Below are 10940 nucleotides of genomic sequence, written 5' to 3' on the forward strand. Positions count from 1 at the left end.
TATAAAGGGTATTCAATGTTCGTTTTGCTCTTGAACGTACAATATACTCCCTCTGATCCTTTCTAGTAGTTTACATATAAGTTTTATGTGTAGTCAAAGTATCTCTACTTTGATCAAACTTACAGAAAAAGGTATCAACATTCAACAACACCCAATCAATATTGTTAGATTCATACGTACTCCTAGATTTGTATTCAAACAGACATGGTTTCCAATTTGTTTTCAGCCACGTGAATGCGCTTGTTCTCGCGCATGCTCTTCCTACTAGGATTTCGCCACGTATAGCCAGTCCAATAGTAACTTTTTTAAGCTCCCTAGTTAAATACAATAAATATGAAGAAAGGGATAGAGAGGAGATGGAAAACAAGTACTAATACAATAGCCAACCTTATATATTTCTTGTGGGAAATAGCCTACACTACTGTATGAGTGCATATAGATGATGGCTATAGATGACATGGCAGTTCCTTATAGCCATTGGCTGGCTATATTTTTAACCATGCTCTAATGCGTTTTTCAAAACCACCTTTCACTATTGAAAAAATTAATAGTACATGAGATGTATAATGTGAAAATTATATCATTGGAAGCTCCTTTCACATACGAATTTGACCGTATGCTTTGTGTAAGTTGCATGTCATATATTATTACTCTAACATTTGGTCAAAGTTAGCCTCGAAGAACGCATTAGACCTTGTAAATGGAAGGAGGGAGTAGTAGTGGAAGTGGATCCTCTGACGTAGGTATCCCTGCCTTACCCTCCCTTTCTTTCACTTACTGGCGGACCCCATGCTTGCTAGGCCCCGCATGTTAGTTACTCAATGGGTTCGGCCACATCAGGGGATCCTCATCCATAGTATACTCCCTCTATTTTTATTTACTCCACATAAAACGGAGGGAGTGGTAGTATAAATGACGCGGGCGGGGGAGGGACGCTGGTTTGCTCTCAACTGTGGTCCCACAAGTGAGCAAAAACGCAAGACGAAGCATGTTCCATTCAGTGAGCGACGTGGAGGGTCCAGTGTGCCAGGGCGCAACGCTAACGCGACAAGAGCGATGTACAGTCAAACCCGATTGGCCGGTCGTCACCAGAACCACTATTCACACCAGAACCTTCGCTGCTCGGCATACGCCAGCCACTGCCCCAAAACCACACCTCCTCTCCAGCCCATCCCCCACCTTTCGATCTCCTAGCCCGCATCAAGCATCCCCTAGTTCACCAGAAAGCCATGGTGTGCCGCAAGATCACGTACTACAAGATGTTGACGCCAGAGCGCCATGCAGAAATTGCATCGGCGGTCGGCGCCACAGACCTCCGTTCCCAAGCTCGCTTTGCGGCGGGCCAATCCCCGAGTTCTCTAGAGCCAAGCTACGAGGAGGAGGAAGCCGATCCAATGTTCATGGCGGAGGTCGTGGCACAGAAGGCCCCCGATGGGTATGAGACGATAGACGTCGACTTTGTGCCGGCGTCCGGGTCCCCCATGGTGGAGGCGGACCAACGGTTCAACCTGGCGATACTAAAGGAGGACCGGGAGGCAGAGGCTCAACTCGACACGGAGCGCGCGCATGCCGCTGCCATCGAGGCTCTCCTGCAGGCGGAACCGGATGTCGTGGATGTGAACCGGGGCGACGGATGCTCAACTTGAGGCAGAGCGCACGGATGCCGCTGCCATCGAGGCCCTCATGCAGGCGGAACCAGACATCCTCGACTTGAACTGGGCGGCGGAGGCTCAACTCGACGCGGAGCACGCGGATGCCGCTGCCATCGAGGCCCTCTTGCAGGCGGAACCGGACGACCTCGACTTGAACCGGGCCGCGGAGGCTCAACTCGACACGGAGCGCGCGGATGCCGCTACCATCGAGGCCCTCCTACAGGCGGAACCAGACGTCCTTGACTTGAACCGGGCGGTGCTCTCGTCCGTGCAGAGCGCCCGCACGCTCCGCGTGAACGAGTAGCTGGAGGCCGAGGACAACCACGGTGCGAAGACACACGTCGGCAGCTACGGCGGCTTCGCGCCACCAGCCAAAGACGACGAGGCCATCTCATTCCACGAGCAGTGATAGTTTTTCTTATGTTGTTGTTCTTAGGGATCTTTTGCTGTGTAAAAACATATATTGTTATGCAAGTCACCTGACTTTCATCATTTCGGTCAGTCTACCTGACGGCGTCCTGGACTAGGGGGTACTCATCACATCGTCTCCCGATCAGTTGGATTGGGCCGAGGACCCCATGGCCGCATACTCATGGGCCAGTTCGGACAGCTGTCGCATACAAGGAAGATTCCACAAGACTTGGCGATCAAGACAAGGACTTCTCCCCACCGGCAAATTCGGCTAGGACTCTTGTTAACCTAGGCCTCTGGTGCATTATATAAACTAGGGCCAGGCTAGTCGATAGAATATACAGAACAACAATCATACCACAGGCTAGCTTCTAGGGTTTAGCCTCTCCAATCTCGTGGTAGATCTACTCTTGTACTACCCATATCATCAATATTAATCAAGCAGGACGTAGGGTTTTACCTCCATCAAGAGGGCCCGAACCTGGGTAAAACTTCGTGTCCCTTGCCTCCTGTTACCATCCGGCCTAGACGCACAGTTCGGGACCCCCTACCCGAGATCCACCGGTTTTGACACCGACATTGATGCTTTCATTGAGAGTTCCGCTGTGTGATCGACAAAAGAATCGATGGCTCGCCTGTAGATCAACTGCGACTTCGGCATCTTCGTCACCAGCTCGACTGGTCACCTTGGTTCGACCAAGAATTGCGCCCCGTGTTCGGATCACCATGTTCGGACGAGGGCCTTCATCAAACATCAACTCCGATCTCTATCAAGATCACGGAGGAATCATCTATGGAGCTCGGGGGCTCAACGTCAACATTGCCCTCAAGTGACCGTGCTGTTTTTCCAAACAGCCATCTTGTATCCGCTGCCACCACCTCTTAGAGCATCGCTTTGATGATCCCTTTGGTGGAACTGTGCGAAATTGAGTCTTCAAAGACCATGCAAAATTTCGTCGAGTTCCGATGGAGGAATCCCCGGCAATCTATAATATACCGGAGCCCTATCAAATCTGGACGGGAATCTGGACGAGTTTAGGGCGTGATGTCCAGCTTCTAGATCGGACGTCCTTTGGAAGATCCGACCGTTGATCGGCTGCGGAATTATTATATCTACCACCTCTCAAAATTTTAGCTCGATCCGACCGTCCAAACTCCGGGAACCTTCCGATTAATGCATCACTTTTCGGATCTATTTTCTGCGCGAGAACGAATCCGACCCGAATTCATCTTTTTTATGAACGGGATTTCGGACATCCTTTTTGAAGGAAGTTTTGTATGGGGTATTGTGTTTTGTTCCTAAACGCGTCCCGTTAATTTTGAAGTCTTTTTCAATATGATCTTCACCATCACGTTGGTGTCAAACCAGTCTGATAACGTTGCTCTACGGCTGCCGACCTGCGCTAGACACGCTGTCACTTTATTGAGCCGAGCTCAATTTCTTCGGATCATCATCTCGGCAAGCCGAACAAGAATTCGACATCGCGAAGGATAAATCATCACCAACATCGCTGCCCCACGGATTACACGGAGCGGGCATACCGGCGTCGCCGCACGGTCACTTCATCAAGCCGGCATCGACCACGTCACGACCTGCATCGACAGGGCCGCACTATTGCTTCTTCAAGCTGGTGTCCGTCACGCCGACCTACTTCGAATCATCGGCTGACATCGAGGCTTCGACATCGAGGCTGGACTGGGGGCTTCGCCATCTCTTCATCAACCTACTCCAAAGACTTCGGCATCACTAGCCGACCAGCTCCGTCATGTTAGCTGGACCGAGGGCTTTGCCTCGGCGAGCCAACCTTTGCCAGCATCGCCATACTGTCGCTTTATCGCCATTCAGGCAATGGGTGTGCGGATCGAGTCCCAATTTTGGAAATCACCTTTCTTCGGATTGCTACAACAAATAAACCAGGTGCTATCAATCCTAGTATTTTTTGCTTGTATGGGTTTATTTTTCCCAAGAAATTATTACTCTGATTTGTCCATCATCTGTACACAGGTCTATCAAATGATGGCCGCATTAACGACGGTCGCCTGGTGGTTCGGTCAGTTTCCGTACATAGTCCGGCGAACGCCGCATCCGGAACTCGGACCGACCTGTGAATTCAGGCTTTGCCACGCCTTTACCGCATCACGCCGACGCCCTGCATCGACATTGACTTCGACGCCATGCCATATTTCTTTTATTACTCACTTTGCATAAATTATTTATTATGCAACGATTTTTTTTAATTATCATTATTACTATTATCTCCGGTCTGCACTATTTTTTGTGCACAGGAAAATGATCCAGGGACTTCGGCGTCACTCTGCCGGTCTGCATTGACCATGCTATGTCACCACTTCGGCGTGTCGAGCTCTCCGCTCCGCCACCTCGGGACCAGCTTGGAGGATGGAACCTTGCCCCGCATCAAGCTCGGACCGCATCATCAATACCCAACACATTAACCAGCTAAGTCGCTTTCATGCTCAAAGCTTTAATTTCTAACTTGTGTTCGGTTCAACCAAGCATTATACTTTTTTGGAAAAAAGTTGCTTGTAAAAAAATTTCCTTGTCCAAACTTTGTTTGTGACGCATAAATTCAAATACCCAATTCATTTGGGGGCTTCCTTCATGAAGCTTTTCCTCCTGCATATGAATATACTTGTACGGCTTCGTTCCTTGTTCGTGTATTACGCCACAATATGCACCATATTGACTTAAGCGATTTGCAAGCTGGGTTGCCTCGCTCCTGTGTTTACCCCTACGTTCCCGATTGTTCAGCTAGGGAGTAAAGGGAGCACCTCTGCGATTGTCACGATCGGGTCACCCGAGCCGGACCTTGGACTGGGTGAAGCCGAAAGCTAGCGCTCTTATAGTTTTCAATGATGGTCGGCACACAACGGAACTCATGAGTACAAAAAATCTATTGCACAAGTCTCATAATAACAATGATCACCGAAGAAAGGTATCGGTGGGGGTACTATTTTCTTCGAAGATGCTTCTTACACTTCGCAGTAATATAGCATAAGTTCCCTAAGCGCGCTTTGTCTGTTACAGCCTTATGGCCTGATTGTCTGGTTGTTGGAAACACCGTCGATATTCTCGACCGATGGAGTACATAACACTTTTCGGTCCTTGACCGAAGAGGGAGAAGCCGACGGTCGGTTAAGACGCGTTTAAAGTTCGGTTGAACATAGATATGATATAAGTACTTCGGTACATGCAATCATTCTTATACCCAAGTCACTTGGGGGCTCTTTAGTTTATTTGAGCCGTTTTATAATAAGTGTTCTTCTTCTTAGTCGTTGCAAAGTTTTATTATTATTATTTATCACTCCTTTTTTCGACGTGAGTGTGCGGTCACTAGTAGGCTGACCCGCTCGAAGTCTTGAGATAGGATGTATCATGTTAAAGCACGACATAAGCACTTCTTTTTTCTAAGACCAATTTTCGGATTGGCACCGAACACTTGATCTTGTTTGGACGTCATGTTTTTACTGACATTTCTTGGTTTTCCAAGCTTTTTGGCACTTTTAAACTATTTGTGTGTTTTTAGCACAAGTCTCGCAGTGCAATGCCGGACACCTTTATATATTCGGCAAAAACATTCTCGGATCTCACTATATATGCATTGGTTTCGAATTGTATCTTCAGTCAATAGTTGGGTTGCCCGGCTCCTACGCTTGCCTCCTATGTTCCGCTTCGTTCGGCTAGATGTGCAAAGGGAGAACCACTACGATTGTGCTTCCAGCTCACATGGCTAAGCACCTCAGTGGAGAAAGCCGAAAACTGACTGTCACAATAAGCGTAAACTGGTCAGCGATCCGATGACTATGTTAAATGACGGGCCGTTCCTAACATTGGCCGAAGTGTTTACGACTTGACCCCGACTGTCGCCGAACACTACCGGGGGCTATTAACTGGCATCCCAAACTAAATCCTCGATATTTTGCTCTTACATCAGAGCTGTGGTTTAATGATCATGCTTAGCATGACAACCCAAAGAAAGGAACCGATAGAGGGACTATTTTCTTTGGAAGACATTTCTTCTGTTAAAGAGTAATATAACTCTCTGCGTACCTTTGTTCATAAAACCGTATGGCCAGATTGCCTTGTTTGTTGTAAATCTTTGCCCTCATAAAGGCTTTATAAAGTAGGACAAACACTCCTCGGCTACTAGCCGAGGAGGTGGAAGCCGAGGAGGTGGAAGCCGATGGTCGGTCAACAAATTTTTGTACAATGCGGATCCAAGCATTAATGACGTGAAGTACTTGGATACATAGAGTCATTACACATAATTTGTGATTTTACTATGGATATCGATCCTTAATTCGGCCACCCGTGCCCGCATTAAGGCTTGGGGGCTACTGGGCTTGGGCCTTATTATTTACAAATATTAAAGGGGCACATCGATCCCCTGATCTGGTGTTGCCACCCGACCAGTGTCTCGGGGGCTACTGCATTGCTTGTCCAATGCAGAAAATTTTATGTGCAATATAGTTTCCGAGGAGATTTTGATCCTCAGGTTGCTCGGCCGCACCCAACCTGAGTCTCGAGGACTGAGCACGCCGCTTTTAGTGTCCCGAAGTATTCTGCCGAGCTTGGACTTGATCCTCAGGCCGATTTTGCAAATCAACCTGAGTTTCAGCGGCTACTGGGATCAGCGGTCTTACGTCATCCTTCAGGTGCATCTCGGGTTTTAGACCGATACACACCTTGAGGGCTACTGGCTATATATCTCGGCAGAGAACAAATTGCATCAATAAAAAAATTCACAAAAATCGGCCCACATTCGGGATGGTGCACCACCTTGGAAGCAGCCCGGCATAAAGCTCGGGCGCTAGTGGCTGGCTCCATAGAGGGCATTTCCGGCATTAAGCTCGACTAAACTCCTTCAAACTTCTTTGAACCAAGGTGATTTACGACACCTCGGATATAGTCCGGCGTTGGAGCTCGGATACAGACCGGCGTTGGAGCTCGGATATACAGTCCAGCGTTGGAGATCGGATACATTCCAGCGTTAGAGCTGGGAAGCGGTCCAGCATTGGTGCTCAGTTGCAAAAGATACCTCGAATACAGTCCGGCGTTGGAGCTCGGACGCAAGAGGACGCTGCCGCCCGGGAACAACTTCAAACCCGAGGTGTGGCATAAAAATAACAATGCATTGATAAAGGCTGGAAACTTAAAGGGGCTCCTTGGATACCCTACGTGTAAACTCGCCGAATGCATTTCGGCAATCCTCAAGATCGAAGATGAGAAGATTTGTTGAACCAGTTTTCAAGACCGTCAACCGAAGATGAAGAACAGTTCGGAAGAATCAAGGAGCTTCCCTAACTTGAAGACCGGTTCAGGGGGCTACTGACGGCGTCCTGGACTAGGGGGTACTCATCACGTTGTCTCCCGATCAGTTGGATTGGGCCGAGGACCCCATGGCCGCATACTCATGGGCCAGTTCGGACAGCTGCCGCATACAAGGAAGATTCCACAAGACTTGGCGATCAAGACAAGGACTTCTCCCCACCGGCTATTCGGCTAGGACTCTTGTTAACCTAGGCCTCTGGTGCATTATATAAACTAGGGCCAGGCTAGTCGATAGAATATACAGAACAACAATCATACCATAGGCTAGCTTCTAGGGTTTAGCCTCTCCGATCTCGTGGTAGATCTACTCTTGTACTACCCATATCATCAATATTAATCAAGCAGGACGTAGGGTTTTACCTCCATCAAGAGGGCCCGAACCTGGGTAAAACTTCGTGTCCCTTGCCTCCTGTTACCATCCGGCCTAGACGCAAAGTTCGGGACCCCCTACCCGAGATCCGCCGGTTTTGACACCGACACTACCATTTCAGGCTATTGGATGAATATCCTACGTCTCCTAACCCTTCTTCCTCACCTCTTCTTCTTCCCCAACAGACCACAACACGGGTCGTACGGATCCTGCCAACATGCGGTTGGATAAACATACTGTATGAACGAAAATTATGTGGTAGGATGGCTGAGTTTGGTTTGTTCACATGCGGTAGCACATGTCAGTGAGGGTGCATTCCCTTGGTTGGGTTTGTGGCGTGCAGGAGCGACTGTGTGAGGGTGCGGTGTGACCGCGACAGCCGTGCGCAAGTGTACCTCCTTTTCATTTTGAAAACTTTAGTCAGGCTTGGCAAAAATGTGTGGCGAAGTATGTCAATGCAAGGCCTAGACCCAAACAGGATAAGTACGTGCATACTAGGAGTGCTGGTGTTAATATAGAAAGGCGGGGTTTTCCTTCGCGGGATTAATCGATACAAATCCTCGTTTGACATGTAAATTAATGCGTATTTTTTTCTCCAAAGCCCAAAGAGCTAACCATCTCACTCCTCATCGCTTGATTAATGGAGTGCCATGCAAACCAACCTTCCCAATTCCGCATGTATGCAAGGGTATATTAATGTCCTTGGTTGCTAGTACGAGGCAAACCCCATCAATTTTGCCTCGATTAGTGTTAGTGGCCTTTTGCAAATTGTAATTTTGATATACTGGCCTTGTGTACAAAAAATGGAGGTAGTAACTATTTGACTTCCTTCCCCATTGCGGTGACGTCGACGATATCTCGAACATTGTGGTTTGACGAAGTGCATTCGACGGAGAACACCGTTGAGGGAGACCACCGGACGCAAGTGCCGCCTGCAAGCTGAGACAACTGCTTTATTTGCATCCAGGAAGTCCGTCGAACCAAAGAATGCATAAATGTACCAGTACTACTAGTACATAATAGCGTCGTCCGTCCAGCTTAGTGCGGTTGAGGTGGTTTCTCGAAGAAGACGATGGAGAAGCGGAGTCAGCGAAGAGTGAAATGATGGTTGCTTCATCCGTGCTTTGTGAGTTGATGCCTCAATGCTTTGTGATTTGTGATAGAAGGGACATGGGAGTAGACTCTGTGCTCTATACTATACATGCATCCAAGCACGGGAGCAAGAGGAGAGACGTTGCATTTTTGTATTCCTTTAATCAATCAATCAGGGAGCTTCGGTTCCATCTTTTTGGCTTTGGCAGCACCGTCCACAATGGTTCCCATCGATGCCAAAAGCTATTTTCACATTTGGCTATACATTGTGGATGCCCTTAACCGTACCACTTGGTTTTGCTCCTGTGTGCTATCTATACAAATCTCAGTTATATTGATCTAAAAAATAATAGAATCAAGATTAGTAAAAAGGAGGTGATTTTGCCGCGTGGGTGGCGGAGGAGGTTTCTTATTTTTAGAGGATGTTGGCCTGGCGGTTTGCTAACATGCGGTCCCACATGTCAGTGCTTTACCAAGCCGATCCGCGTCCCACATGAGGCAGAACAACGACAGAAGCAACACGTGGTTAACTTGAAGAAGATCTTATAAAAAAACTTGAAGAAGATGAGGGAGAAGCGGATTCAGCAACGAGTGAAGTGATGCTTGTTTCATCCCTCCAACTTATTTTTTAGCATTATTACTTTGTCCCTCCAACTTAACTGTGGGAAAGGTACAGCTTTGTGATTTGATGCCTCATTGCTCATTACTACGCCGGCGCCATGATTGGGGTGCTTCACCCTTACTGTCGTGCACTGTATTTAGGTATGGCACGTGGACCCGGTAGCATGATGTCCCACATGTCGGTGAACGGGACTAGAACATTTATGAAAGCGAGCGCTCCACTCTTACGACGGAGGAGTACATAACACGACGGCCCCGGTGAACTGTCACTTGTACTGTATAGTACTATAGTTTTGCTATTTCACACGATCCATCGATACAAACCCGATTAAACAGGAAAGGGCGGGATTTTTCCCGCGCAGTAGATGATACTGGCCATACATTTCAAAGGAAATTTTAATGTATGCAAACTGAATAATTAGGTAACAATATGATATCTAGTAAAACTAAAAACACATATGATTTATTGTGTTAGAGTGTAGTAGTAGTGCTGTATTGCATAGTTGTTAGATGTAACATGCAAGAATGTGTAGACATGTAGTTTTGGAGGGCCTACAGGGAGAAAAGCGTAATACGATCACCGAACTTCAGAATACGCTCATTACGGTCACTATATACATTTTGCGGTGATTATACGGTCACTTGCTCACCGTTTAGCATCAGATTGCACTCTGTTGACCGGCCAAATAGTTTGCGTGGCACCATGTTGACTAGTTAAACTAACCACATTCCTTGTGGGTCCCACATGTTAGTTAACATAGGAAAAAGGTCAGATAAACACAAATTAACCCAGGCGCGACAAGACTCCAACCCATGCGCGGGAATCACCTGGTTGTGTATGTGTTTGTCAGGTCCTGGTGTGTGCGTGTGCACGTGTAGGTTGAGCACTTGAGCGTGAGAGTGTGTGTGGTCGTGTGGTGTGTGCATGCATGCGTGTGAGTGTTGCGTGCGTGCGTGGCTGCGTGTGTACGTGTGAGTGTTGTGTGCGTGCGTGGCTGCATGTGTTCGTGTGAGTGTTGCGTGCATGCAGTTCATGTGCATGCGTGCGTGTGTGTATAATAACCACACCAGCTCCTTGTGTGTTAAAACAGACGGCTCAGCATACCAATACAAGGCCACCTTGTCCGCTGTGCCTGCGGTCATGACTTCGAACCACTGATACGTCTCCAACGTATCTATAATTTTTGATTGTTCCATGCTATTATATTATCAACCTTGGATGTCTTATATGCATTTATATGCTATTTTATATGATTTTTGGGACTAACCTATTAACCCAGAGCCCAGTGCCAGTTTCTGTTTTTTCCTTATTTTAGAGTATCGCAGAAAAGGAAAATCAAACGGAGTCCAATTGACCTGAAACTTCACGGAACTTATTTTTGGAACGGAAGCAACCCAGAAGACTTGGAGTGTACGAAAGGGAAGCAACGAGGAAGCCATGAGG

Source organism: Triticum urartu, chromosome 1 (genome assembly GCF_003073215.2).
Source record: "Triticum urartu cultivar G1812 chromosome 1, Tu2.1, whole genome shotgun sequence".
Lineage (NCBI taxonomy): Eukaryota > Viridiplantae > Streptophyta > Magnoliopsida > Poales > Poaceae > Triticum > Triticum urartu.